Below are 26,982 nucleotides of genomic sequence, written 5' to 3'. Positions count from 1 at the left end.
TGCTACTTGGAGAGAAAGGGATTGTTTTCATTTGCTGAGTTAAACTTTACGTAGAATTCGCAAATTGAGAAGCAATTTACATTTAGTATTTTATTGGGGAGTATTATATTTAATATATGTTACAAATGAAAATAAATACTGAAATATAAATCTTGAAGGAGAAACAGAGCTTGATTTGTATTTAGTATTCTTTACACAGCACTCCCCATATGATAGATACCTAACATTTAAATATATACAAACTGTACCTCAAATAAACAGCACTCTTTTTCTTTTAAGCAAACACACAAAGTTATAAATATTCGATTAGTGTTTCTCTCTCTAAAATTATAGAAATGAGCTGGTTATAGTTTTCAAGGGTTTTTTCTTTGTTCATTTTTTTTTTAATCTCTGGATTACATTCTTTAAATAAATTACCAAATTGAACTTTGAAGGAAAAAAAAAAGAAAACTACATGAAGGTGAATAAAAGGCTGACTCAAAAAATAGTAGGACTATTTTTCTTTAAAATTAGCAAAATTAGCATGTTAAGTAAGAAGGTAACATTTCTGGGTTTATTTTTAAACCTGGTCTGTAAGCATTTTAATCATTTACCCAAAAGGAGATTAATACCGTCATGAAGCTGTCCTGAAATTCATTAGGGAAGTGATAAAGAAAGGAGAAGACAAAGACGCCATGGGAGAGGTTGAGGATATGGACTGCTTTGCTAAGGCAGGGGAAAAAAACAGAATAGAGCAGCTCTGAAGAACCTGTGTTCAATTTCCCAGCATTTTTATGTTAAGCAGTGATTTGATTTTCTTGTTTGTTTTTGTTTGTTTTTTTCTTTGTCATTTTATTTATTTATTTATCTATCTATTTATTTATTTATCTATCTATCTATTTATTTATTTATTTAAATTCAAGATAGCTAACATACAGTGTGGTACTGGTTTCAGGAGTAGAACCTAATGATTCATCACTTACATATAACAACCAGTGCTCATCCCACCAAGTGCCCTCCTTAGTGCCCATCAACCACTTAGCCCATCCCCCCAGCCACTGCCCCTCCAGCAACCCTCACCTTGTTCTCTGTCTTTAAGAGTCTCTTAGGGTTTGCCTTCCTCTCTGTTTTTATCTTTTCTTCCCTTCTCCAATGTTCATCTCTTTTATTTCTTAACTTCCACATATGAGGGAAATCACATGATATTTGCCTTTCTCTGACCTATTTTGCACTTATGATAGACCACATGTTCTTTATCCATTCATCAGTTGATGGGCATTTAGAGTCTTTCCATACTTTGGCTATTGTTGATAGCACTGTTATAAACATTGGGGTGCATGAGCCCCTTTGATTCATCATTTTTGTATCCTTTGGATAAATACCTAGTAGTGCAATTGATGGCTCATAGGGTAGTTATGTTTTTAATATTTTGAGGAACCTCCACACTGTTTTCCAGAATGGCTGCATCAGTTTGCATTCCCACCAACAGTGCAAATGAGTTCTTCTTTCTCTGAGTCCTTGCCAACATCTGTTGTTTCCTGAGTTGTTCATTTTACCCATTCTGACAGGTATGAGGTGGTATCTCAGTGTGGTTTTGATTTGTATTTCCCTGATGATGAGTGATGTTGAGCATCTTTTCATGTGTCTGTGAGCCATCTGGGTGTCTTTGGAGAAGTGTATATTCATATCTTCTGCCTGTTTCTCCACTAGATTACTTATTTTTTGGGTGTTGAATTTGATAAGTTCTGTATAGATTTTGTATACTAACCCTTTATCATTTGCAAATATCTTCTCTCATTCCATCAGTTGCCTTTTAGTTTTGTTGATGGTTTCCTTTGCTGTGCAGAAGTGTTTTTATATTGATGAGGTCCCAATAGTTCATTTTTGCTTTTGTTTCCTTTGCATCCAGAGACATGTCTAGTAAGACTTTGCTGTGGCCGTGGTCAAAAAGGTTGTTGCCTGTTTTCTCCTCTAGGATTTTGATAGTTTCCTGTCTCACATTTGGGTCTTTCATCCATTTTGAGTTTAGTTTTGTGTATGGTGTAAGAAAGTGGTCCCGTTTCATTGTTCTGCATGTCAATGTCCCATTTTCCTAGCACCATTTGCTGAAGAGATTGTCTTTTTTTTCCATTGGATACTCTTTCCTGCTTTGTTGAAGATTAGTTGACCTGCATTTGGGGCCCCATTTCCATGTTCTTTATTCTGATCCATTGTTCTATTTGTCTGTGTTTGTGCCAGTATCATACTGCCTTGATGATTACAGCTTTGTAATACAGCCAGAAGTCCAGAACTGTGAGGACAGCTTTAGATTTTATTTTTTTTAAACATTACTCTGGCTATTCAGGGTCTTCTGTGGTTCCATAAAAATTTTAGAATTCTTTGTTCTAGCTCTGTGAAAAGTTCTGGTGGTATTTTGATAAGGATTGCTTAAATATGTAGATTGCTTAGGGTAGAATAGACATTTTAACAATATTTGTTCTTCCAATCATGAGCGTGGGATGTTTTTCCATTTCTTTGTGTCTTCAATTTCTTTCATAAGCTTTGTATAGTTTTCAGCATACAGATCTTTTACCTATTTGGTTAGGTTTATTCCTAGATATCTTACAATTTTTGGTACAATTGTAAATAGGATCAATTCCTTGATTTCTTTTTCTTCTGTTTCGTTATTGGTGTATAGAAATGGAACAGATTTTTGTATATTGATTTTATATCCTGTGACTTTGCTGAATTCATGTGTCAATTCTAGCAGGTTTTCAATGGAGTCGAAAAAAAAAAACAGGAAGGGTTTTCTACGTACAGTGTCACGTCATCTGCAAAGACTGAAAGTTTGACTTCTTCCTCGCCAATGTGTATGCTTTTTATTTCTTTTTGTTGTTTGATTTATTTAGGCTAGAACTTCCAGTACCATGTTGAAAAACAGTAGTGAGAGTGGACATCCCTGTCCTAATCCTGACCTTAAGGGGAAACCTCTCAGTTTTTCCCCATTGAGGATGATATTAGCTGTGGGTCTTTTGTATATGGCTTTTATGATGGTGAGGTATGTTCCTTCTATCTCTGCTTTCTTGAGGGTTTTTGTCAAATGCTTTTTCTTTATCTGGTAAGAGGATCATATGGTTCTTATCCTTTCTTTTGTTAATGTGGAATTTCAGGTTGATTGGTTTGCAAATATTGAACTAGCCCTGCAGCATAGGAATAAATCCAATTTGATCATGGCGAATAATTCTTTTAATATACTGTTGAATTCGATTTGCTAGAATCTTATTGAGGATTTTTGCATCCAGGTTCATTAGGGATATTGGCATGTAATTCTCCTTTTTAGTGGGGTCTTTGACTGGTTTTGGAATCAAGGTAATGCTGGCTTCATAGAATGAGTTTGGAAAGTTTCCTTCCATTTCTATTTTTTGGAACAGTTTGAGAAGAATAGGTATTAACTCTTCTTTAAATGTCTGGTAGAATTCCCCTGGAAAGTCATCCGGCCCAGGACTCTTGTTTGTTGGGAGGTTTTGACAACTGATTATTCAATTTCTTTGCTGGTTATGGGTTTGTTCAAATTTTCTATTTCTTCCTGTTTCAGCTTTGGTAGTATGTGGGTGTCTAGGAATTTGTCCATTTCTTCCAAATTGCTCAGTTTGGTGATATATAATTTTTCATAGTATTCTTTTATAAGTGTTTGTATTTCTGTGGTGTTGGTTGCGATCTCTCCACTTTCACTCATGATTTTACCTATTTGGGCCCTCTCTCTTTTCTTTTTGATAAATCTAGCTATGGGTTTATCAATTTTTTTATTTCTTTCAAATAACCAGCCTTTAGTTCCATTGATATGTTCTAACATTTTGTTGTTTCCATATCATTTATTTCTGCTCTAATCTTTATTATTCCATTCTTCTGTTGGCTTTAGGATTTATTTGTTGCTCCTTTTTTGTCCCTTTAGGTGTGAGGTTAGGTTGTGTATCTGGGATCTTTCTTGCTTTTTGAGATAGACCTGAATTCCAATGTACTTTCCTCTTAGGACTGCTTTTGCTGCATCCCAAAAGGTTTGGATTGTCATGTTTTCATTTTCATTGGCTTCCATGTATTTTTTAATTTATTCTTTAATTTCATGGTCAACCCATTCATTCTTTAGTAGGAAGTTCTTTAACCTCCATGTATTTGAGGTCGTTCTAAATTTTGTCTTGGGGTTGATTTTAAGTTTCATTGTGTTGTTATCTGAAAATATGCATGGTATGATGTGCATCTTTTTGTACCTGTCGAGGGATGATTTGTGACCCAGTATAAGATCTATCTTGGTGAATGTTCCATGTGAAATTGAGAAGAATGTGTATTCTGCTGCATAAGGATGAAATGTTCTGAATACATATGTTAAGTACATCTGGTCCACTGTGTCATTCAAAGTCAATATTTCTTTGTTAATTTTCTACTAGATGATCTGTCCATTCCTGTAGGTGGGTAGTTAAACCCCCTACTATTATGGAATTATTATCAATGAGTTTCTTTAAGGTTGTTATTAATTGACTTATATATTTGCATTCTCCAAGTTAGAGGCATAAATATTTACAATAGTTAAAACTTCTTAAAGGATAGACCCCTTAATTATGAAATCATGCCCTTCTTCATCTCTTGTTAAAGTCTTAGTTTTAAAATCTATTTCTCTGGTATAAGTATGTCTACTCTGGCATTCTTTTGACCTCCATTAGCATGATAGATGCTTCTCCATCTCATTTTCAGTCTGCAGATGTCTTTAGATCTAAAATGAGTCTCTTGTAGGCAGCATATAGATGGGACTTTTTTTTATCCATTCTGATACCCTATTTCTTTTGATTGGAGCATTTAGTACATTTACATTCAGAGTGATTATTGAAAGATGTGAATTTAGTGCCATTGTGTTTCCTGTAGAGTTGTTTCTGGTGATGTTCTCTGATCCTTTGTCCTCTTTGTTGCTTTGGTCTTCCTTTTTTTCTCCATTCAGAGTGTCCCCTATAAAATTTCTTGCAGGGATAATTCAGAGGTCACAAAATCCTTCAGTTGTTGTTTGTGTGGGATTTTTTTCTAATCTCTCTTTCTATTCTGAATGACAGCCTTGCTGGTTAAAGAATTCTTGGCCACACATTTTTCCCATTCAGCACATTTAATATTTCCTGCCACTCCCTTCTGACCTGCCATGTTTCAGTGGACAGATTTGCTACTTAACTTATGTGTCTAGCCTTGTAGGTTAAGGAACTTCTGTCCCTACTACTTCCAGAATTCTCTTTTTATCTTTGTGTTTTGCAAGTTTCACTATGATATGTTATGGTGTTGACCTGTTTTTGTTGATTTTGAGGGGAGTTTTCTGTGACTCTTGGACTTGAATGCCTGTTTCCTTCCAGATTAGGGAAGTTCTTAGTTATAATTTGTTAAAATAAACCTTCTGTGCCTTTTGCCTGTTCTTCCTCTTCTAGGGCTCCTATGATATGGATATTGTTTCATTTCATAAAATCTCTTTATTGTCTAAGTCACCCCTCATGATCCAGTAATTTCATTTTCCTTTTTTTTAAAGCTTCATTATTTTCCATTATTTTATCTTCTATTTCACTTATTCTCTCCTCTGCTTCTTCAATCATTGTTGTCATTGTATGTAGTTTGCTTTGCATCTCAGTTATAACATTTTTTATTTGATCCTGAATAGTTCTTTGGTCTCTGTAGCAAGAGTTTCTCTGGTGTCGTTTATGCTTTTGTCAAGCACAGCTAGTAGTTTTATGACTGTTGTTCTAAGTTGTTGTTTAGATATATTGTTTATATCCGTTTTGAGAAAGTCCTTGGCTGTGACTTCTTTTTGACTTCACTTTTGGGGAGAATTCTTCCATATTGTAATTTTATTTAAGTTTCTGTCTTTTGCCTGTTTTAAAAGCTTGTTATGTTTGCTGCCTCTGAGAGTACTGCTATAATAAAAAGGGGTCATATACTCTCTAAGGCATGATACTTCTGGAAGTGTTTCTGGTGTATGCTGTGTGCACTCTGCTGTTGTGTTTTGGCTGCTCTTTCCCACTGGTCAGTACCTTAACAGAGCTCCTCCTTGCTTGCAATGGTGGACTGTTTGGACCTCTAGCTAGGTGTGCTTTGATTTGTTTGTTTAAGTAACCCTGAGAAATAGAGGGTGGGGGGGTGTAGTCTGATTCCAAAAAAAAAAAATAGTAAAGGAAAGGGAAAAACAACAAAAAACAAAACCAAAGAATAAAAAAAATATAAGGCTTGTTCCGAAGGAAAAGAAAGAAAAACAAGAGGAAAAAAATAAAAGAAGTGAAAAAAGAAGGAAAAATAAAATAAATAAGCCTGACCCCCCAAAAAAAAGAGAGAGAAAAGAGAATGAAAAAGACAAGAAGAAGAAACTATGAGCCTGATTCCAAAAGACAAAAAGATGAAGGAAGAAAAAAAAAAAGAAACAAGAACTGTCTGTGTTGTTTTGAGACATGATTTTCAGTGCACTCAGTGTATGAAGGGTGCTGACTGTGCTAGTCTTCTAGAGGAGAGGTCCCCAGCATTGGCTCAGAGTTAGTCTTACCCTAGTAAATAAGCATAGGCATGGGGGGCTGAGTTTGGCATAAGCAGGTCCTGCCTCCACTGTGGGCTGCCGTGCTGCTCTCTGAATTAACTGTGTTGGTGTTGGGAGAAAAAAGGGTGCCACCCCAATCTCTCATCCCCTGACCAGGGACCTCACAACCCCTACTGTTCAGGCCATCCTCACAGAATAACAAGAGCAGTCAGCTTGCCCTGTGTCACAGCTGTCCTGTGTTTTTTCTTTGGTGCATGCCTGGGTTTCAAAACCCAAAGTCTTAAAGCACCCAGAACCATAAGGATCTGCTCCCCTGCTCTGGAGTAGAGCCTCTCCATCCTGCTGATGAAAGGCCTTTGGCTAGCATTTGCAGGGTCTTTTGTCCTTGGAGAGGCAATAACCCTGTTCCAAAAGTACTCCAGAAAGAGGAATGTTCTCTCCCAGTGCACCCTGGAGATCCTTACACCATGCTATGCACTTGGGTGCCAGTTCCCTACTCCCCAGGGGCATGCACTACAGCTCCACTGTTTGATGCAGGGCTCAAACTCAGGAACCATGAGATCACGAACTGAGCAGAAGTTGGCCGCTTAACTGACTGAGCCACCCAGGTGCCCTAGTCCTGTTTTGTTTTGTTTTTTTTTTAGTTCATTTATTTATTTTGAGAGAGAGAAGGCTCACGTGCATATAAGCAGGGGAAGTGCAAAGAGAGAGGGAATCCCAAGCAGGCTCTGCACTGTCAGTGTGGAGCCTGACAAGGTACTCAATCCCAAGAACTGTAATATCATGACCTGAGCTGAAGTCAAGAGTCAGCCACTCAACCAACTAAGCCACCCAGTTACCCCAAAAGCACCTGGTACATTTGATACACTTTTTTTAAATTGTGGCAACATATACTTAACATAAACTTGAACATTTTAACCATGTTTAAGTATGCAGTTTAGGCCATTCAGTACATTCACATTGTTGTTGCAACCATACCCATTAAAAATTTTCTATGTTTTTTTTTTAATTTATGTTTGAAAGAGAGAAACAGTGTGAGCAGGTGAGGGGCAGAGAGAGAGGGAGACACAGAATCAGAATCAGGCTGTAGTCTCTGAGCTGTCAGTACAGACTCCAACACAGGGCTTGAACTCCCGGTCTATGAGACCATGACCTGAGCCGAAGTCAGATGTCCAACTGACTGAGCCACCCAGGTGCCCCTGCAACCATACTCATTAAATGATAACTCCCCATTTCCTCCTACACTCACCTCTGGCAACCACTCTTCACCTTCTGTCTCTAAGAATTTGACTACTCTAGGTACCTTCTGTGAGTGGAATGATACCCTATTTATTCTTCTATGACTGTATTATTCCACAAAACATAATGTCTTCAAGGTTCATCCAAGCTGTGGCATGTGTTAGAACTTCCTTTCTTTTTAGAGCTGAATAATTTTCCATTGTATGTGTAGACCACATCTGGTTTATCCATTCCTCTGCTGATAGACAAATTGGGAAGATTCCACTTTTGGCTGCTGTGAATAATACAGCTATGAACATGAGTGTGCAAATATCAATTTGAGTTTCTGGTTCCTATTATTTTTGTACATCCCCAGAAGTGGAATGGCTGAGTCATATGGTAATTTTTATTTTTAATTTTGTTGAGGAATCAACATACTCTGATACATTCTTGATTGAGGAAAAGAAAGGTGCTTCAGTTAGAAATCATGGTATCATGAGAACAGAGAACTTTGGTCCTATTGAAAATTAGATTTATGACTTTGGGGAATCAGATTTTCTAGAATTCAGGGAAAATCTTAAGTGTCAAATGCCTTTCTGGCTATATTTTAGAGATAGGAAGGGAAAATAATGATATTATGGCCATATAATTTTTAATAATGTCATTAGAGAATGCAGTGAAAGGAAATAAATTTGTGGCAGAGGCAGCTTCTGACGTTGGGGTTCATCGTTGCTGTACCATGAGAGTATTCAATAACGGATATCAGCTTGGAGTGGCATTTCTATTGCATTAACTAATATTAACCCTTTTAAGTAGGCATGGGGTTCATGCTTCTTACTGTTTTGGGGATGCTCCGTTCATCCTGTAACACCGTGCCCTGTTGCTTCAGAGAAATGTTAACGTACTAGTGTTCTGGTCCAGATAACATGACCTCCTAGTCCCTGCTGTCATTTGAGAATTGGAACATTGACAATATTGACAACACTTCTCACACAGAAGACCTAGAGGAAATCTCTAGCTGCCTGCCTCCCAATACTGGAGGCTGAGTGCATGGAAGAAGCTTTGTTGCTCTGGAGGTAAGCTTCGTAGGAAACAGAACAAAGTGAAACAGAAGATCTTGACTCAAGCCAAAGAAGGATCCTCCAACATCAAAACTACTCTGTTTCTCAGAGCACGAGGCCTCCTATCCCTGGAGGTGCTATAGCAGAATCAGGGCCTGTCAACTCAGGAAATGTGTTCAGGTACTTTTCTATATATTTGACATGGTGATATCAAGAGATTACTTACTACTGAAGAATTTATCAAGTGGAGATAGGTTGGGGCTTCTGGACAGGGTTGGTGAGTGGAAGTTGCAAATTAATGGGAATTATGTTATTCTGTATCGATATTTCATTCATGTTAGAAAGCCAATTTTCTATAATTCCACCATTCCATTTATATTCAAGTATACTTCTGTCCTGGCTGGTTAGCTAAATTCACGTGATTTTGCTATGATTCCAAAAAGAGCTTGCCAGATATTTTTGCCCAGTGGTGCTGTCCACGTAGCTGTCTGTAGAGTCTCTGACGTTTGTTATACAATGGCATGTTTTTTCCTCTGAGAAATTTCTGCCATGGCAGCCACTCCCCATAAGGACTATTATGATGTGACCACACAAAAGTCTCTCATCCACCACCACAGAAAGCCCTTCTCCTCTAATAGTATACAGTCTTTTATCTTTTGAAATGTCCCCACACTTCTCACCTGCCCCCTTGCAGCCAACCAACGACTGCCAAAGGTACCTGCAAAACAATTAGAAAGTCTCGTTCAGTCACAAAAATCTTCATGATAGAACATTTGCCAATCAGAGACTGTCTCAGTGTTTTCCCTTCTTTTATTTTATAAGTCTCCCTTTTCTAACACCATTGACCTCAGTGTTGGTTTATGCTCAGTGAAGGTTTATGAATCACATGCTGCAAGGTTATTAATAAGCCACCTTTGTTAATTTTGCCTCAGACTTAGGTTTGTGATTGACATCTCCTTCCTGAAGATATCAAGCTTCATTATTAAATGGAAAAAGCGAACAACAATTTCAGAATATCTATAAGGCCATATTTTCCTAAAAATGTCTTCTTTATAGATTATGGCTAAAACCTAACATGCCTCCTTCTTTTGATAGTTGAAGAATAAAGTGTAAGGAGTGAGCTGGGGCAAGGATTTAGACAGAGGTCAGTGGTATGTTAGTAGATGTTTAGGAATGACTTCTCCTTAATTAGATAAAACAAAAACCAGCTCTGATTCTTGGTGGCTCATTTCAAGCCGCCAATGTGGATTTGGGAAGAAAAGGGCTCAATGCACGCTGGGAGCCCAGGCTCCCGCTCCAGCACACCAGCCAGGGACCTACACTCTTTGTGAGCATTTCCAGTGTGAGACTTTCTAGCACCATTTCGCATCACCCCTCTGAACCTTAGTCTAATTACTTTTAAAAATGAGGAAAATGCCCAATCATTCAGTTGCTGGTTTAAGGTCACACAGCAAATGAATGGCATGTGGTTTTAGCCTCTGCTTTTACACGCCATTTGCAAAACCTTTGTTAGAGAAGGAGTCTAAGAATTAAAGTGTGTGCTAAGCTGTAAAATGAATACATATCACATATTCCTAAAGGACTCAGTTCTGCTGACTCTGGTTGCAATAGAGATTGCTTAAAACTGGTGCATATACATACAACGTGGATCAGAAATATGAAATATTTCGCTACATTCACACTTCTGTCAAGGGTGAGGCCTGTCATTAACAAACAGCTCAACCAAAATGTCGTCGCCAAGTAAGTGGCCAGTCAAAAAGTTCATGGACATCGGAGCATTTTTGTGTGCCCAGGTGCTCTGCTGGGGCCAGACCTTCACCTTCAGCACAGGTGATCAGCTCAACCCCAAGTCCATGCCCAGGGTTGAGAAATTGTCCATAGTGATCCGTGTCTACATGCAAACCTTGTCTGCAATCAACCCAGTTTGCGTAGCTGTTGTTGTGGTTTGAAAGAAGGGAGGGAACAAAGGCTTCATTCCTGCTGTTTCTTAATTGGAACCATCTGTTATTCTTTGTCTCCGCTAAAGAAGCTGCAATCCAGTGCCTGGGTCTGACACGGAAATTGGGGCCTGCGAGCTTTGGCACAGACAGCCATCTCCTAAGGGAAGGCAAAGTGGCCACCCTGTAGGTAGGGGCATTGTTTTGAAGATACCTTATTAGGGAGAAAATATTGCAAGGGTAACTAACTGTTGGAAGGGAATATCAAGCAACACGAACATATTTATTATTGTAGAAGGTAGATTTTGAATTTTACTGGCAAAAAGTACGATGGTGTGAAAGACTGAAGAGAACTCGCCTGTAGTGAGACCTACAATGCCCCAGTTAGACTGCTGTTTCACAAAAGCCCTAGAGAAAATGTCACTAACCCCATGTTACAGATGATGACACGGAGTTCCTTGGACCCAGAGTTAACACATGGCAGAACTGAGACAGTAAATGAAGATCCCTCTGGCAATAAAAAGCCATGACGTTTCTACACTATATACAGAAGGAGCTGGCAACCCTGAGCCAAACCCAACCCACCACCTGTTTCTGTAGAGTGCCCGAAAGCTGAAAATGTTTCCTACCGTTTTTGTAACAATTTTTGAGAGTTGAAAAAAATCAAGAGAAAAATAGCAATTTTTGACACATGAAAATCATTTGAGAGTCCCATCTCCATGTCCCAGAAGAAAGTTTTACTTGACACAGTCATGGTTGTTCATTTCAGTACCGTCCGTGGCTATTTTCACACCTACAACAGCAGAGCCGAGTGGTCCCGACAGAAGTCCAATGACTTGCAAAGACTAAACTGCTTGGTAACTTGACTTTCATAGGACAAAGCTTTGTCTGTATGAGACCAGGGGTTCTCCCACTTGAGTATACATCAGAATCGTCTGGAGTCTGTGTTTTTAACACAGATCAGTGGGCCTCACCCCAGAGGTTCTGATTTGGTAGGTTGAAGTGAGGCGAAGCATTTCCATTTCTAACATGTTCCTGGGTGATGTCCTTGCGGCTAGTCTTGGGCTCACCCTTTGACAATGATTGTACTTGACAAAAAGTGGCTACAATGGTTTTGCTGATCGTTTAGCTTTTCAGCCAGTAGACTTTGTCGCTAGGGGATAAATCTTCATAGCTTGGTAAATCCCCTTCCTTCTGTAATCTTATCTTTGCATAATGTATTTAGCACTTGTACTACTGGATGGCTTTTGTACAGTTATTTCTATGTTCATGCATCTAGTTTTCTCATCTCTCTAATTTAAGTTTAGTGAGAGCAAAAAGCAAATAGTCTGTGGCCATATGTCCACATGTTGATGGCCTGTGCAGGGCTGCTCTCACACCACAGGTGGGAGGCAGGGTAGCAGAATAAATATACTGCAAGCACATACACTTTCAATCCCGACCCTGTTGTTGGCTTTCTTCCTAAATTTGGGCATGTTAGCTTCCAAGAGCCTCAGTTTCTTCTGCCGTGAAATTAGCATGATAACGTGTGCCTCACAGAGGTCCCCTGAGTTATATATCAGATCAAATATGTAAAGCATATTCAATGCCTGGCAAACTGTAAACAACCTGGAAGCCTTTGAGGGGCTCACTGCATAATAGTTGAACAAAAGCCTTCAGTCCCTTCCCCTCAGATGAAGTAGTGATGAGGGAAGTCATTTCCTCTTGCCGTGTCAACTGACTGAATTCCACACCACCCTTGATGGGAGCATGGAATACGCGATAGCTCAGAAACACACCATACTCACTCTACACCCATGTAGCTTCTGCCTGGACTGGTGCCTGAAGACAACTTGGATGGCATCTAGAAGTCTGTATCCAGAGCAGAGTTACAGCTGTTCAGAGAAAAAATGGCCCGTTACGGTTCAAAGAAGAGTTAGAAATGCTAGAAGGGAAAAGACAATGAGGTCCACTGCAGCATTAACGTCTGTGCTCTTTGCTGCCTTCTTCCAGAATAGTACAGAGGTTCAGAGCTCTCCCTGTGGTTTCTGACCACCTGGGTCAGCTTCCTGGCTCCATCTTGAGCCTACAGTGTGGCGTCAGGTGTCTACTTTCTCTATAGCTCATTTCATCATTTCTAGAAAGTGGGGCAATCCCTGAATTTCCCTTGTATGGTCTTTGTGAGGGTCAGATGAGTGATTTTAGGGAAAGCCCTGGCCTGGCCCAAGATATGTGCTAAGTAGAGTAACACTAACGGAAAGCTTGCCTGTTGCATGGGTTGTGTTAAGTGTTTTACTTATACTCATTCGTTCATAAAATAATACAGGATTTATGAAAACTATGACTTCAGTGAAAATATAAACATATAAACCTGGAAGAGTTTGGATCAATAGGTTATATTTGAGATTGCTGCAGTGTGTGCACCTACATGCATTTCTGTTGTTGATGGCACTGCTATCTTTCCTGGCAAAAATATTTTATAACCAGAAAAAAAAACTGTACACATTTATTTGTTGTTGTTTTAAGTTTTCACCATCGTCATGTCTTCACTCTATTTCATTTGAAAGGTTACCACTGTACTACCAAAAACATATGAAAAAGAAGACGACGGAGAATTGCTCTCTGGTCTTTAACAGGAAAAGTCCCTTCATACGTTGCCCTTGTCAGTTGACACCGGAAGCTCACGAGTATTCCGACCAAAAAGGACATTGAGAGACATTGGAAAGAGGAGGATTTTGAAAATGGCCTTATGACACCACATAGGAAGCTACCTACTTCGAGATGGTTCTGGAGTGGGGCACCTATTAGGCACATTAATATCCAGGAGTGTGTGTCAAACAGCTAGTTCTCTATTATTATCATAAATGGTGGGTCCTTTAAAAACAATTCTTGATGTTTGAAGGAAGAAGCATTACAGAGAGAAAATGGAACCTAGAAAGACTACTAGCATTGGTACCCCTTAATCCTTCTCGCAGACCTACCCCTACTTACTTAGTGCAGGTTTTCTGTACCTCTTTTGTTTGTTTCTTTATTGATGACCCCATCCCCATGTTCACTTTCTGTTTAAGCTCCTGCCCAGGCTCTGGCAAGTGTCTCTCTGAGGACTCCAAGTGTCTTGCCCTTGGTCAGATGTGGTCCCCAACATAATCTCCCTTTGGTGTTTCGTGTTGGTCTCCCTTTCAGATGTTTTTTTTTGTTGTTGTTGTTGTTATTGTTGTTTGTTTGTTTGTTTGTTTGTTTGGATCCTTTGGAATGGACCAGTATTTTATTTGGTGGATTTAACAAATGGATTATGTAATTCAGTATGATATTTTCACATTTTATCTGCAAAACATTGGCTAGAAAGGGCTCCATTTGTCCATAGGTGTGAGAGTCACAGTGACTGACCAGTGGGCTTGTGTAGGTTTTTCCCAAGCACAAGGTACATTTTTTTTAAGTTTATGTATTTGTTTGTTTTGAGAGAGACAGAGAGTGAGCAAACAGGGGAGGGGCAGAGAGAGAGGAAGAGAGGATACCAAGCAAGCTCCACACTGTCAGTGCAGAGCTCGATGCAGGGCTCTAACTCAAAATCTGTGAGATCATGACCTGAGCCAAAATCAAGAGTTGAATGCTTAACTGACTGAGCCACCCAGGAGCCCCAGCACATGGTACGATTTTACGTGGACTCTTCTTTTTGCCACGACTTGCTCCTGCTTCTACTTTATCTCTCAGTTAGCTAAATTTACTGATGTTCTAACATTTAGGTGACGTACAGTTTTATCCAGGCAGTTTCCCTTAATTTCCACCTCCCAAGGATGGTTTCCTACCCAGTGAATTCCATACTCCCAGTGGATCCCATGTTCCCTTCTTCCGTTATATTCACAATGAAGCATACTGATCTATTTATATATTTTTGATAAAGTTGCGGACATGTGCTATTTATTTTATTCTTTCCCCCCATTAAGCCTCTCTGTCCTAGAACAAAATTTTTAAGTACACCTAGATGGATAACAAAACAAGGAAGAAAGAACTAGAATGATAATCATAAATTTACCTGTGCTTTTCTGCTTTTTGTGTTAAACCAGGGTCCTAACCAAGATCAGCCTGAGGGTTTTTTCATCTTTAAGCTTAGCTGATAGTAATTACAGAGAAAAGCCTTTTGTAGGAGTAAGAACTATTTAAAAAGCCAACGATGCATTACATTTGTGATCCACATTAAAAATAGATTAAACATTTACCTAAAACTCCATCCTGAAATGCTCAAGCTTCATCTTTACTCTATGTATGAAAATGATTCATTAAGAGCTTACTGTTTACAACTGATTGCCAGAAAGTAATATATTCTTCCTCATACCAGAAAAACTTCACCAGCATGCAGCTTCCAGGGAGAACAGAAACTATCAGATGCTCAGGCAAAAACTGTTACCGTACTACTCATTCTATACCAAAATGATTGCTAATGGTTCTTTATTTATGTGCTTTTCCATTAAAGCTTTTAGGATTTGAGTAATGAGAGATCAATATGATTCCAGACATCCAGACGCTTGAAACATATGAATGTGGGTCTAATATGTAAATTTTCATCTTAAAATCAGTTAGCACATAAACATAATACAACTCCTTGAAGTTGGTTGTGAATTTATTACTCCCCCTTGATTCCATGGTACCAAAGATTCATTCTGAACCTCCAAAAGGTTCTAGTATTAGCATTATTCATTCAACCGTTATATATTTAAAAGTTCTCATTTTCACAATGCTACTGGGAGTGGAACACAATACTTGCATATATTTTTATCGTTAAGCTTTTATTTATTAAGGACAATCAGCTTTAGAAATTGCTGACAGTGCAAAAGTCCTGGGATTTGTAATAATGAAACCATGTAAATTAGTGTTTTCTTGCCCTTTGTGGGAATTTGTTCCTAAGCATTCCTATGGGAAACACTAGGATTTGATGGAAATACAGTCTTGCTAGATGCTAAGCGTTCTTGTTATTCTTTATTTTATTTTATTTTTTGGTGATCTTGAGCAAGGCATTTACTTAATCTATGTCATAGTTTCTCAGCTGCAACTTTTTCTGTAGCTCTAACATTAGATGAATACATATATTTCATTGTGACAGACACTGTCGCTGGCTCCCCTATAGTTACAGACACACATTCACATAAACTTTTTGGCTGCTTATAGAGTCTTTTTCTACTAAAGGGACTGACATTGTAGACACTTATTATCACAGTAATGTCTTCCCCATCTAGAGAATGGTTATAAGGTCCAATCCTGGTCAGTGGGATGTAAGGAGTCTGCAGTTGGAAGTCTAAGAAGCCTTCCCTTTTCTAATAAAATGGAAGGCATGGCGAAAACTAAATGCCTCTGCTCTTTGCTAGATCTGTTGTGCCTGTATGTGTCACTTGGAGAGTCTGTCACTGTGCTAGTACCCTGAGGCAGACACAACCACCCATCCAAAAATGTCAGAACAAAAAAACACAAAGATCTTTACTTCGTGATGGTACTGCTGGGTAGATAGGCTGATTCTTGAACCACTCAACTCTGAACTATTTGTCTGAGATGTAACAAATGTAAATAGATGTAATAAATAAATTTCCAATGGGCTTTTAGTTGAGCATTTTGCCTAATGCCAAAAGCACACCAAATTGCATATATATATGTGTGTGTGTGTGTATATATATATATGTATGCATATAATATATATATGTATGCATATATAATAGCATATATAATAGCATGTATGTATCATATATATATCTCATATATGTGTATATATATGATATGTATATATCATATAGTCTCTTTTGTATTTAAAGATATGACTTTGTTCCAATTCACCCCAGATCTTTCAATGACCCAAGCTGTCACACAGATAAGGTCTCTATTCCAATGTCCACCTTCTTAGAGGGACATTTGTTGACTATCCTACATAAAATAGTCACTCTCTCATCTCTGAATCTTCATTTATCCCACTCTATTTTTCTTTTAGGCACTTGTCAGTTTCTGAAGTTAATTATTGATGTTATGCCTGATTACTGTATTGTCTTTCTCCCCCTAAAATATAAGGTTTATGAAGGCAGGACCATCATTTCCCACAACTGTCTTATTTTTATAGCATCTACAACAGTTCTGGCACAGAGGTGGTATTTGATAAATATCTCTTATGTGAATTAATGATAGTCTTAAAGTGTACCAAAAAAAAAAAAAAAACCAGACTTGCAGAGTAAAGGTTCTTATGATTGTTAATGAAAATTTGGGGAAATTATAAATGCATAAGAAAGCAAAGCAAACATGACTTGCCTTTTATAAAAAAAAGCATAATTTGTAAAACATAAGTTGTTTGATACATATTTTATGTATATATTCAATATATTTCTTTTCATGAATGGTCTTAAAACCTTATGATGTAAGAAGAAATGATTTCATCATACAAAAAGCATGCGTCACTAAGGAACTGAAATAAAATAAGACTGACAGATCCATTTATGTATTAAAAATATTGTTGGACATAGACAGGTATATATGTTGGTATATGAATTCAAATTTCCAAAGACATTATTATAACTTACATATAATTAAATTGTGAGGAAATGGTAATGACACATTTTTACTTTATACATGATGCATCTCTGTAATTTTTTTAAGTGAACTTATATAAATGTTGTAATTAGTGAAAGTTTCAGTCATGATGCTAACTGCTCTGGATAAATCTATGTTTGCATAAAACTTAATGTCCAGTTGGAGAAATGAGCATTGAGACAAATGAGTGCCAAACATGTTTTAAGGCTATGATAGGAATTTGTACTAGCTATAGAGTTTCCTGTTTCTCTGTCTCTCTCTCTCCCTCTCATACACACACACACACACACACACACACACACACACCTACTCAAAGTTAGAGCAAAAGAGTGTTCAAACTCATTCTTTACTCCTGCCTTACTGTTTTAAGCTTATTTATTTATTTTGAGAGATAAAGAGAAAGAAAGAGAGAGATAGGGAAAGAGAGAGAGAGCATGAGTGGGAGGAGCAGTGAGAGATGGAGAGAGAGAATTCCAAGCAGGCTCTGTGATGTCAGTGTGGAACCCAAGGCAGGGCTCAGTCCCATGAACCGTGAGATCATGACCTGAGCTGAAACCAAGAGTCAGATGCTAGACCGACTGAGCCACCCAGGTGCCCCCAGACCTATGCTTTCTTCTACATCAATTTTCCTTCATTCTTTTTCTCCTAGCCCCCAACAGGAGAAGACAGCAGTTAATTTACAGCACAAGGAGGAATCCTCACTAATGTCTGGGTTGCTCAGTACTTCTGCCCAGGCCCTCTTTTCATACATGTATCTGGGTGGAAACTTCTATCCACAGCCTCTCCTACATACCTGCTCATCTGTCAGCCATGCTCACATCAACTTTCTACCCAAACCTTGGCAGGCTAGAGGACGGCAGTCCTCCAAATTGAAGTCAAATAAAGAAAGATTGGAAAGGAGGATGAAAACACATTAAGGCAAAGAATTTGAAGTTAAACTTCAACCCAGTATTTTGCAAAATTGTGTATTAAGGATCACTAGGAAATTTGATAACATTTAATAGTATGGTTCTATAATATATAGCTGTTATTCATTAAATTAAAAAAAAAAACCTCTCAGACAGAGTTAAGGAATGAGGATGATGGGCAGGGAACAATTAGGAGATCAGATCTGTGATCATAATTAACAAAGTATCAAACAAACCCCCCAAGCAAAAACTTCAACTCCACTAGGATTCTCTTTGTTTTTAATGTGTATTTATTTATTTTGAGAGAGAGAAAGTGTGAGAGCAGGGGAGGGGCAGAAAGAGAGGAAGAGAGAGAGGGAGAGGGAGAGGGAGAGGGAGACAGAGAGAGAGATAGAGAAAGAGAGAGAGAGGGAGAAAATCTCAAGAAGGCTCTGCACTGCCAGCGTAGAACCCGATGAGGGGTTCAAACTCATGAACCAGGAGATCTTGACCTAACCAAAACCAGGAGTTGGGCGTTCAACCTACTGAGGCACCCAGGCACCCCTTTTCTAAAAATTTGTTAATGTTTATTTAGTTTTGAGAGAGAGAGAAAGAGAGAGAGAGAGCGCGCTCACAAGCAGGGGAGGGGCAGAGAGAGAGAGAGAGAGAGGGAGACACAGAATCTGAGGCAGGCTCCAGACTCTGAGCTGTCAGCACAGAGCCTAATGTGGGGCTTGAACTCATGAACTGTAAGAGCATGACCTGAGTCGTAGTCAGCCGCTTAACTAACTGAGCCACCCAGGTGCCTCTGTATCAAAATATGTGTAATCTTGATACATTTATATTTCAAAAATTACTTCAAGTCTATCACTTTGCATTTTTGTGTGCCTTACTTGCTCTTTATCTTTCTCTCACAAATGGCTATTCATATTTTATTGGATGTTCATATTTAAAACTGGTTCTTGTTGCAAACTCGTGTTATTGGATTCGGATTTATTGACAGGTAGGTCTCATGTCTTTGTACTTGATTTGCTTGCTGTCCTTTTATCTAGAAGAACATATGAAATATATGGAGGTCTTTTTTCCTGTCCAAGTCCACAGAAGACTTTTCTGGAACTATTCTACACTAAGGATGAAGACAGTAGAAGACACCAGGCTGAGACAATTCGGAAGTGAAGCCATGAATGCAGGTTCATCGTACTCCATATGCAAACTCCTTCACCAATATCTCACCTCGGCCCTCCCTGTGCCTGGTGTCCTTGAAGCCACAGCACGTCTGGAACATTTCTAGAAAATATCTAGTTGGTGTTATGGAATCAGGCGCTCATCTGCAGGTGTTATGTCAATGGGTAAAGACAGTAAAGGGGCTCGAGAATTCTCATAAACTTTCAGACTACTTTCACCTAAGAATGTGCTCTGTGATTTATGTTTCAATTTTAACCTCTCCATTCTTGGTACAAATATATGGTCTGAATCCTTGGGGTTTTATAAGGAAAATCAGCTCACTTCTCATAACATCTCATTACTTGTCATCATTATCAATATCTTAGAAGTCCTTTAGGATGTGTCCACAAATATACCCCTTTGCTCATATAAACGTGAATTTTGTGTCTGAATTTATTTACATTTTTATCATGTGTGTATGTATCAATTTTGCCTCACGTTTAAATTTATGTAAATGAAAATGTTCATAGTTATTAATCTATAACTTATACATTTTCTGCTCAAATTGATATTTATGAGCCTGGCGATATAGTTCCACAATTACCTTTCCTGTCTGCTCTGTAAAAATAAATCTGGACTCTTTATTCGTTTTGTTCTCAGTCAGCAGTACGATATTAACCTTTGTCAGGAGAGGTTCATTGTAGAAGACATTGTAGAAAGAAAAGATTTGCTTCCTGGTCCCAGTGTACTTCTCTAAGCAGGCACCAGTTGTACACACCGATTTTCTAGAGCCTGGCTCCTGAAGTAGCCTCAGATTATCCAGCACCCAGTTTCCACAGTTCCTGGAAATCAACAGCAACAAGCCGACAGCTTTCCCTGGGACTCCTCTGATAGCGGTTTTGTGGTAGATTACCTCTGGTGAGTCACTTGAGAACACTTCTCCTTGGCAATCTGGAGGGCAAGTTCCATCCAGAGGGAGGGCAAGTCCCGAGGGGCAGGTTTCCTGGAAGTTCTGCAGCATGAGAGAACAGCAACTTCTCTGCCATTCAGGGGCCATAGCCATAGACTCCCCAGCAAGGGCTGAATGTTAACCTTGGTGGGTGTTTCCAACATGGCTGCCCTCTTCATCCCTAGGTGTAATGGCTGCTCTTATTAGAATTCTCCTTACTTCTTATTAGATAATGCCTTGTGACTCTACTCCCTGTTACAGTCAATAATTCTTTATATTAAAATTTTCTTTGTTCAATTACATTCTAATTCTATTTGGCCCAGACTGATATTCTTTTTTTTATGTGTATAGCTATAGTTCATTCTTTTTTTTACTATCTATGGCACTCTTTTTAAACTATGCATTGAATTTGCATTTCCCTTATCACTGATACGTTTGCACAACTGTTGAGATGTTTACTGGCAACTCATGTTTATATCTACCAAAGCTTATATAAGAATATTAAATCCTGGGGTGCCTGGGTGGCTCAGTTGCTTAAGTGTCCCACTGCAGCTCAGGTCATGATTTCTCAGTTACTGAGTTTGAGACCCACATTGGGCTCAATGCTGTCAGCACGAAGCCTGCTTTGGATCCTCCATCCCCCTCTCTCTCTGCCCCTCCCCTGCTCTTTCTCTCTCTCAAAAATAAATAAACATTTAAAATACACACAAAAAAAACCCCACAAAGAATATTTAATTCTTACAACACGTTTGAGTGGTATTATATTCTCTGTTGTATGCATGAGGAAAATAAAATTCTACTAGATGTGGTGATTCCTTGAGTTAAGTAAGTTGCCCAAGGACAAGGAAGTGATAGATCTAGAATTTAAAAGATTGCCTTTAATTCAAAATCACTGTTATTTCTACCACTTTATGCTAAGCAATCATGGGCATGGTGTAGAAAGTGGAAGTTTACTATTATAATTTGACAAGGCGGCACTTGATTTATCTAGAAAGCAACTAGGATTTATTAACAATACAGAAAGCTTTTGTTCTGGCCAGTGGGAACAGGGACAGAAGGAAAATCATCTGTTTTCCTTTAAATAATCTAGGGAGGACAAAGGGGAAATGTAAATCACTAAAAAACGAGTTTTCCTTTGAGTTTCTGAATTAAACTCATTCTGAAAGTCCTTGCTAACCCCTAAATATAGTGGGCTTCACATAATATTGGGTCATTACATTTGTAGTCATCTTCAAAGATAATGAAGAATAATGTATGTGAAAATCAGTCTGATGAAGAAAGAAAATATTTAAAATTCAAATTCGGATAAGACTTCATTAAATAGGCAAAGTAGAAGTCCCAAAGCTGGACTTGTTCACTTCTTGGTTTGCAAATGAAGATTTTTAATAATTGAATGATGGAGAGATCAATGTGGGGAGAGAATTCAAAACCCAGCACCTCCGAGGAGTGAAATAAAATATAATTATATGTCAAATCCATGAAGTAGATTTTCAGGACTGTCGATTTGAAATCAGCCAAGGTTATTCAAAGGGACAAGAGGAATATACTCCCCTGTTCCATATCCTGCCACTCTGTTTTATGCCTACAGAGGTTTGTACATGAGCTAGTCCCAAGACCAATTTAAACATTTGTGAAGTTTCTCTTTTGCAGTCCGCTCTATTCTCTCTCCTGTGTGTCCCTTACTCTTGGGCTTCTGTTGTGTTCAATATTAACCTCTCAAAATTGGCGATGGGTAACTGTGTGGTTACTACACTTAGCAAATGAAAAATATTAGAGGCATGGGGGAATAAATGTTAAAAAAAGAAAGAAAGAATTTCATTCAGAGGAACAAAGAACGATTTGAACAGGGGTTGTTCCTTGGCAGCTTTTAAAGCCCATGACATAAGTTGCTGCTTATTTATTTTTATCAGAATTTATAAAACATAAATCATTGAGAGATCTCAATACATAATGGGATGTGGTTCCCTGAAGTTGCTTCTGATAAGGTTAAAAAGGTAACGTGTAACTGAATTAAGGTAAGATGCCCAAACTTTACTGCACAGAGTACAGTTTACGTACAACAAAAAGCTTACCACCTAGACAAGGCTCAGCCTTTTGTTTTCTAAACTCTTATGTTTTATGTACATGTGCCCATCGACCACGTTGCTGAATGGGCTTCCTGATGGTTACACTGAGATATTTTTATTTACAAAAATAGAATCATAAGTAAATCTCCTGTTCCAAATCTCCAGGTCCATAATATACCTTCTTGTTTACTGGCACATCATTTGACTAGTTGATGTTTCTTTTTTTTTTTTTTTTTTTTTTTCATCTTTAAATATGCTTTAATTTCTTTTTTTTTTTTTCTGAAATTTATTGACAAATTGGTTTCCATACAACACCCAGTGCTCATCCCAAAAGGTGCCCTCCTCAATACCCATCACCCACCCTCTCCTCCCTCCCACCCCCCATCAACCCTCAGTTTGTTCTCAGTTTTTAACAGTCTCTTATGCTTTGGCTCTCTCCCATTCTAACCTCTTTTTTTTTTTTTCCTTCCCCTCCCCCATGGGTTCCCGTTAAGTTTCTCAGGATCCACATAAGAGTGAAACCATATGGTATCTGTCTTTCTCTGTATGGCTTATTTCACTTAGCATCACACTCTCCAGTTCCATCCACGTTGCTACAAAAGGCCATATTTCATTTTTTCTCATTGCCATGTAATATTCCATTGTGTATATAAACCACAATTTCTTTATCCATTCATCAGTTGATGGACATTTAGGCTCTTTCCATAATTTGGCTATTGTTGAGAGTGCTGCTATGAACATTGGGGTACAAGTGGCCCTATGCATCAGTGCTCCTGTATCCCTTGGATAAATTCCTAGCAGTGCTATTGCTGGGTCATAGGGTAGGTCTATTTTTAATTTTCTGAGGAACCTCCACACTGCTTTCCAGAGCGGCTGCACCAATTTGCATTCCCACCAACAGTGCAAGAGGGTTCCCGTTTCTCCACATCCTCTCCAGCATCTATAGTCTCCTGATTTGTTCATTTTGGCCACTCTGACTGGCGTGAGGTGATACCTGAGTGTGGTTTTGATTTGTATTTCCCTGATAAGGAGCGACGCTGAACATCTTTTCATGTGCCTGTTGGCCATCTGGATGTCTTCTTTAGAGAAGTGTCTATTCATGTTTTCTGCCCATTTCTTCACTGGGTTATTTGTTTTTCGGGTGTGGAGTTTGGTGAGCTCTTTATAGATTTTGGATACTAGCCCTTTGTCCGATATGTCATTTGCGAATATCTTTTCCCATTCCGTTGGTTGCCTTTTAGTTTTGTTGGTTGTTTCCTTTGCTGTGCAGAAGCTTTTGATCTTCATAAGGTCCCAGTAATTCACTTTTGCTTTTAATTCCCTTGCCTTTGGGGATGTGTCGAGTAAGAGATTGCTACGGCTGAGGTCAGAGAGGTCTTTTCCTGCTTTCTCCTCTAAGGTTTTGATGGTTTCCTGTCTCACATTTAGGTCCTTTATCCATTTTGAGTTTATTTTTGTGAATGGTGTGAGAAAGTGGTCTAGTTTCAACCTTCTGCATGTTGCTGTCCAGTTCTCCCAGCACCATTTGTTAAAGAGACTGTCTTTTTTCCATTGGATGTTCTTTCCTGCTTTGTCAAAGATGAGTTGGCCATACGTTTGTGGGTCCAGTTCTGGGGTTTCTATTCTATTCCATTGGTCTATGTGTCTGTTTTGGTGCCAATACCATGCTGTCTTGATGATGACAGCTTTGTAGTAGAGGCTAAAGTCTGGGATTGTGATGCCTCCTGCTTTGGTCTTCTTCTTCAGAATTCCTTTGGCTATTCGGGGCCTTTTGTGGTTCCATATGAATTTTAGGATTGCTTGTTCTAGTTTCGAGAAGAATGCTGGTGCAATTTTGATTGGGATTGCATTGAATGTGTAGATAGCTTTGGGTAGTATTGACATTTTGACAATATTTATTTTTCCAATCCATGAGCAGGGAATGTCTTTCCATTTCTTTAAATCTTCTTCAATTTCCTTCAGAAGCTTTCTATAGTTTTCAGCATACAGATCCTTTACATCTTTGGTTAGATTTATTCCTAGGTATTTTATGCTTCTTGGTGCAATTGTGAATGGGATCAGTTTCTTTATTCGTCTTTCTGTTGCTTCATTGTTAGTGTATAAGAATGCAACTGATTTCTGTACATTGATTTTGTATCCTGCAACTTTGCTGAATTCATGTATCAGTTCTAGCAGACTTTTGGTGGAGTCTATCGGATTTTCCATGTATAATATCATGTCATCTGCAAAAAGCGAAAGCTTGACTTCATCTTTGCCAATTTGGATGCCTTTGATTTCCTTTTGTTGTCTGATTGCTGATGCTAGAACTTCCAGCACTATGTTAAACAGCAGCGGTGAGAGTGGGCATCCTTGTCGTGTTCCTGATCTCAGGGAAAAAGCTTTCATTTTTTCCCCGTTGAGGATGATGTTAGCTGTGGGCTTTTCATAAATGGCTTTTATGATCTTTAAGTATGTTCCTTCTATCCCGACTTTCTCAAGGGTTTTTATTAAGAAAGGGTGCTGGATTTTGTCGAAGGCCTTTTCTGCATCGATTGACAGGATCATATGGTTCTTCTCTCTTTTTTTGTTAATGTGATGTATCACGTTGATTGATTTGCGAATGTTGAACCAGCCCTGCATCCCAGGAATGAATCCCACTTGATCATGGTGAATAATTCTTTTTATATGCCGTTGAATTCGATTTGCTAGTATCTTATTGAGAATTTTTGCATCCATATTCATCAGGGATATTGGCCTGTAGTTCTCTTTTTTTACTGGGTCTCTGTCTGGTTTAGGAATCAAAGTAATACTGGCTTCATAGAATGAGTCTGGCAGTTTTCCTTCCCTTTCTATTTCTTGGAATAGCTTGAGAAGGATAGGTATTATCTCTGCTTTAAACGTCTGGTAGAACTCCCCTGGGAAGCCATCTGGTCCTGGACTCTTATTTGTTGGGAGATTTTTGATAACCGATTCAATTTCTTCGCTGGTTATGGGTCTGTTCAAGCTTTCTATTTCCTCCTGATTGAGTTTTGGAAGAGTGTGGGTGTTCAGGAATTTGTCCATTTCTTCCAGGTTGTCCAATTTGTTGGCATATAAGTTTTCATAGTATTCCCTGATAATTGTTTGTATCTCTGAGGGATTGGTTGTAATAATTCCATTTTCATTCATGATTTTATCTATTTGGGTCCTCTCCCTTTGCTTTTTGAGAAGCCTGGCTAGAGGTTTGTCAATTTTGTTTATTTTTTCAAAAAACCAACTCTTGGTTTCGTTGATCTGCTCTACAGTTTTTTTAGTTTCTATATTGTTTATTTCTGCTCTGATCTTTATTATTTCTCTTCTTCTGCTGGGCTTAGGCTGCCTTTGCTGTTCTGCTTCTAGTTCCTTTAGGTGTGCTGTTAGATTTTGTATTTGGGATTTTTCTTGTTTCTTGAGATAGGCCTGGATTGCAATGTATTTTCCTCTCAGGACTGCCTTTGCTGCGTCCCAAAGCGTTTGGATTGTTGTATTTTCATTTTCGTTTGTTTCCATATATTTTTTAATTTCTTCTCTAATTGCCTGGTTGACCCACTCATTCGTTAGTAGGGTGTTCTTTAACCTCCATGCTTTTGGAGGTTTTCCAGACTTTTTTCTGTGGTTGATTTCAAGCTTCATAGCATTGTGGTCTGAAAGTAAGCATGGTATAATTTCAATTCTTGTAAACTTATGAAGGGCTGTTTTGTGACCCAGTATATGATCTATCTTGGAGAATGTTCCATGTGCACTCGAGAAGAAAGTATATTCTGTTGCTTTGGGATGCAGAGTTCTAAATATATCTGTCAAGTCCATCTGATCCAATGTCTCATTCAGGGCCCTTGTTTCTTTATTGACCGTGTGTCTAGATGATCTATCCATTTCTGTAAGTGGTGTATTAAAGTCCCCTGCAATTACCACATTCTTATCAATAAGGTTGCTTATGTTTATGAGTAATTGTTTTATATATTTGGGGGCTCCGGTATTCGGCGCATAGACATTTATAATTGTTAGCTCTTCCTGATGGATAGACCCTGTAACTATTATATAATGTCCTTCTTCATCTCTTGTTACAGCCTTTAATTTAAAGTCTAGTTTGTCTGATATAAGTATGGCTACTCCAGCTTTCTTTTGGCTTCCAGTCGCATGATAAATAGTTCTCCATCCCCTCACTCTCAATCTAAAGGTGTCCTCAGGTCTAAAATGAGTCTCTTGTAGACAGCAAATAGATGGGTCTTGTTTTTTTATCCATTCTGATACCCTATGTCTTTTGGTTGGCGCATTTAATCCATTTACATTCAGTGTTATTATAGAAAGATACGGGTTTAGAGTCATTGTGATGTCTGTATGTTTTATGCTTATAGTGATGTCTCTGGGACTTTGTCTCACAGGGTCCCCCTTAGGATCTCTTGTAGGGCTGGTTTAGTGGTGACAAATTCCTTCAGTTTTTGTTTGTTTGGGAAGACCTTTATCTCTCCTTCTATTCTAAATGACAGACTTGCTGGATAAAGGATTCTTGGCTGCATATTTTTTCTGTCTAGCACCCTGAAAATCTCGTGCCAATTCTTTCTGGCCTGCCAAGTTTCAAAAGAGAGATCAGTCACGAGTCTTATAGGTCTCCCTTTATATGTGAGGGCACGTTTACCCCTTGCTGCTTTCAGAATTTT

This window comes from Prionailurus viverrinus, chromosome C1 (genome assembly GCF_022837055.1).
Source record: "Prionailurus viverrinus isolate Anna chromosome C1, UM_Priviv_1.0, whole genome shotgun sequence".
NCBI lineage: Eukaryota > Metazoa > Chordata > Mammalia > Carnivora > Felidae > Prionailurus > Prionailurus viverrinus.
Note: the sequence above shows the minus strand (reverse complement) of the source record.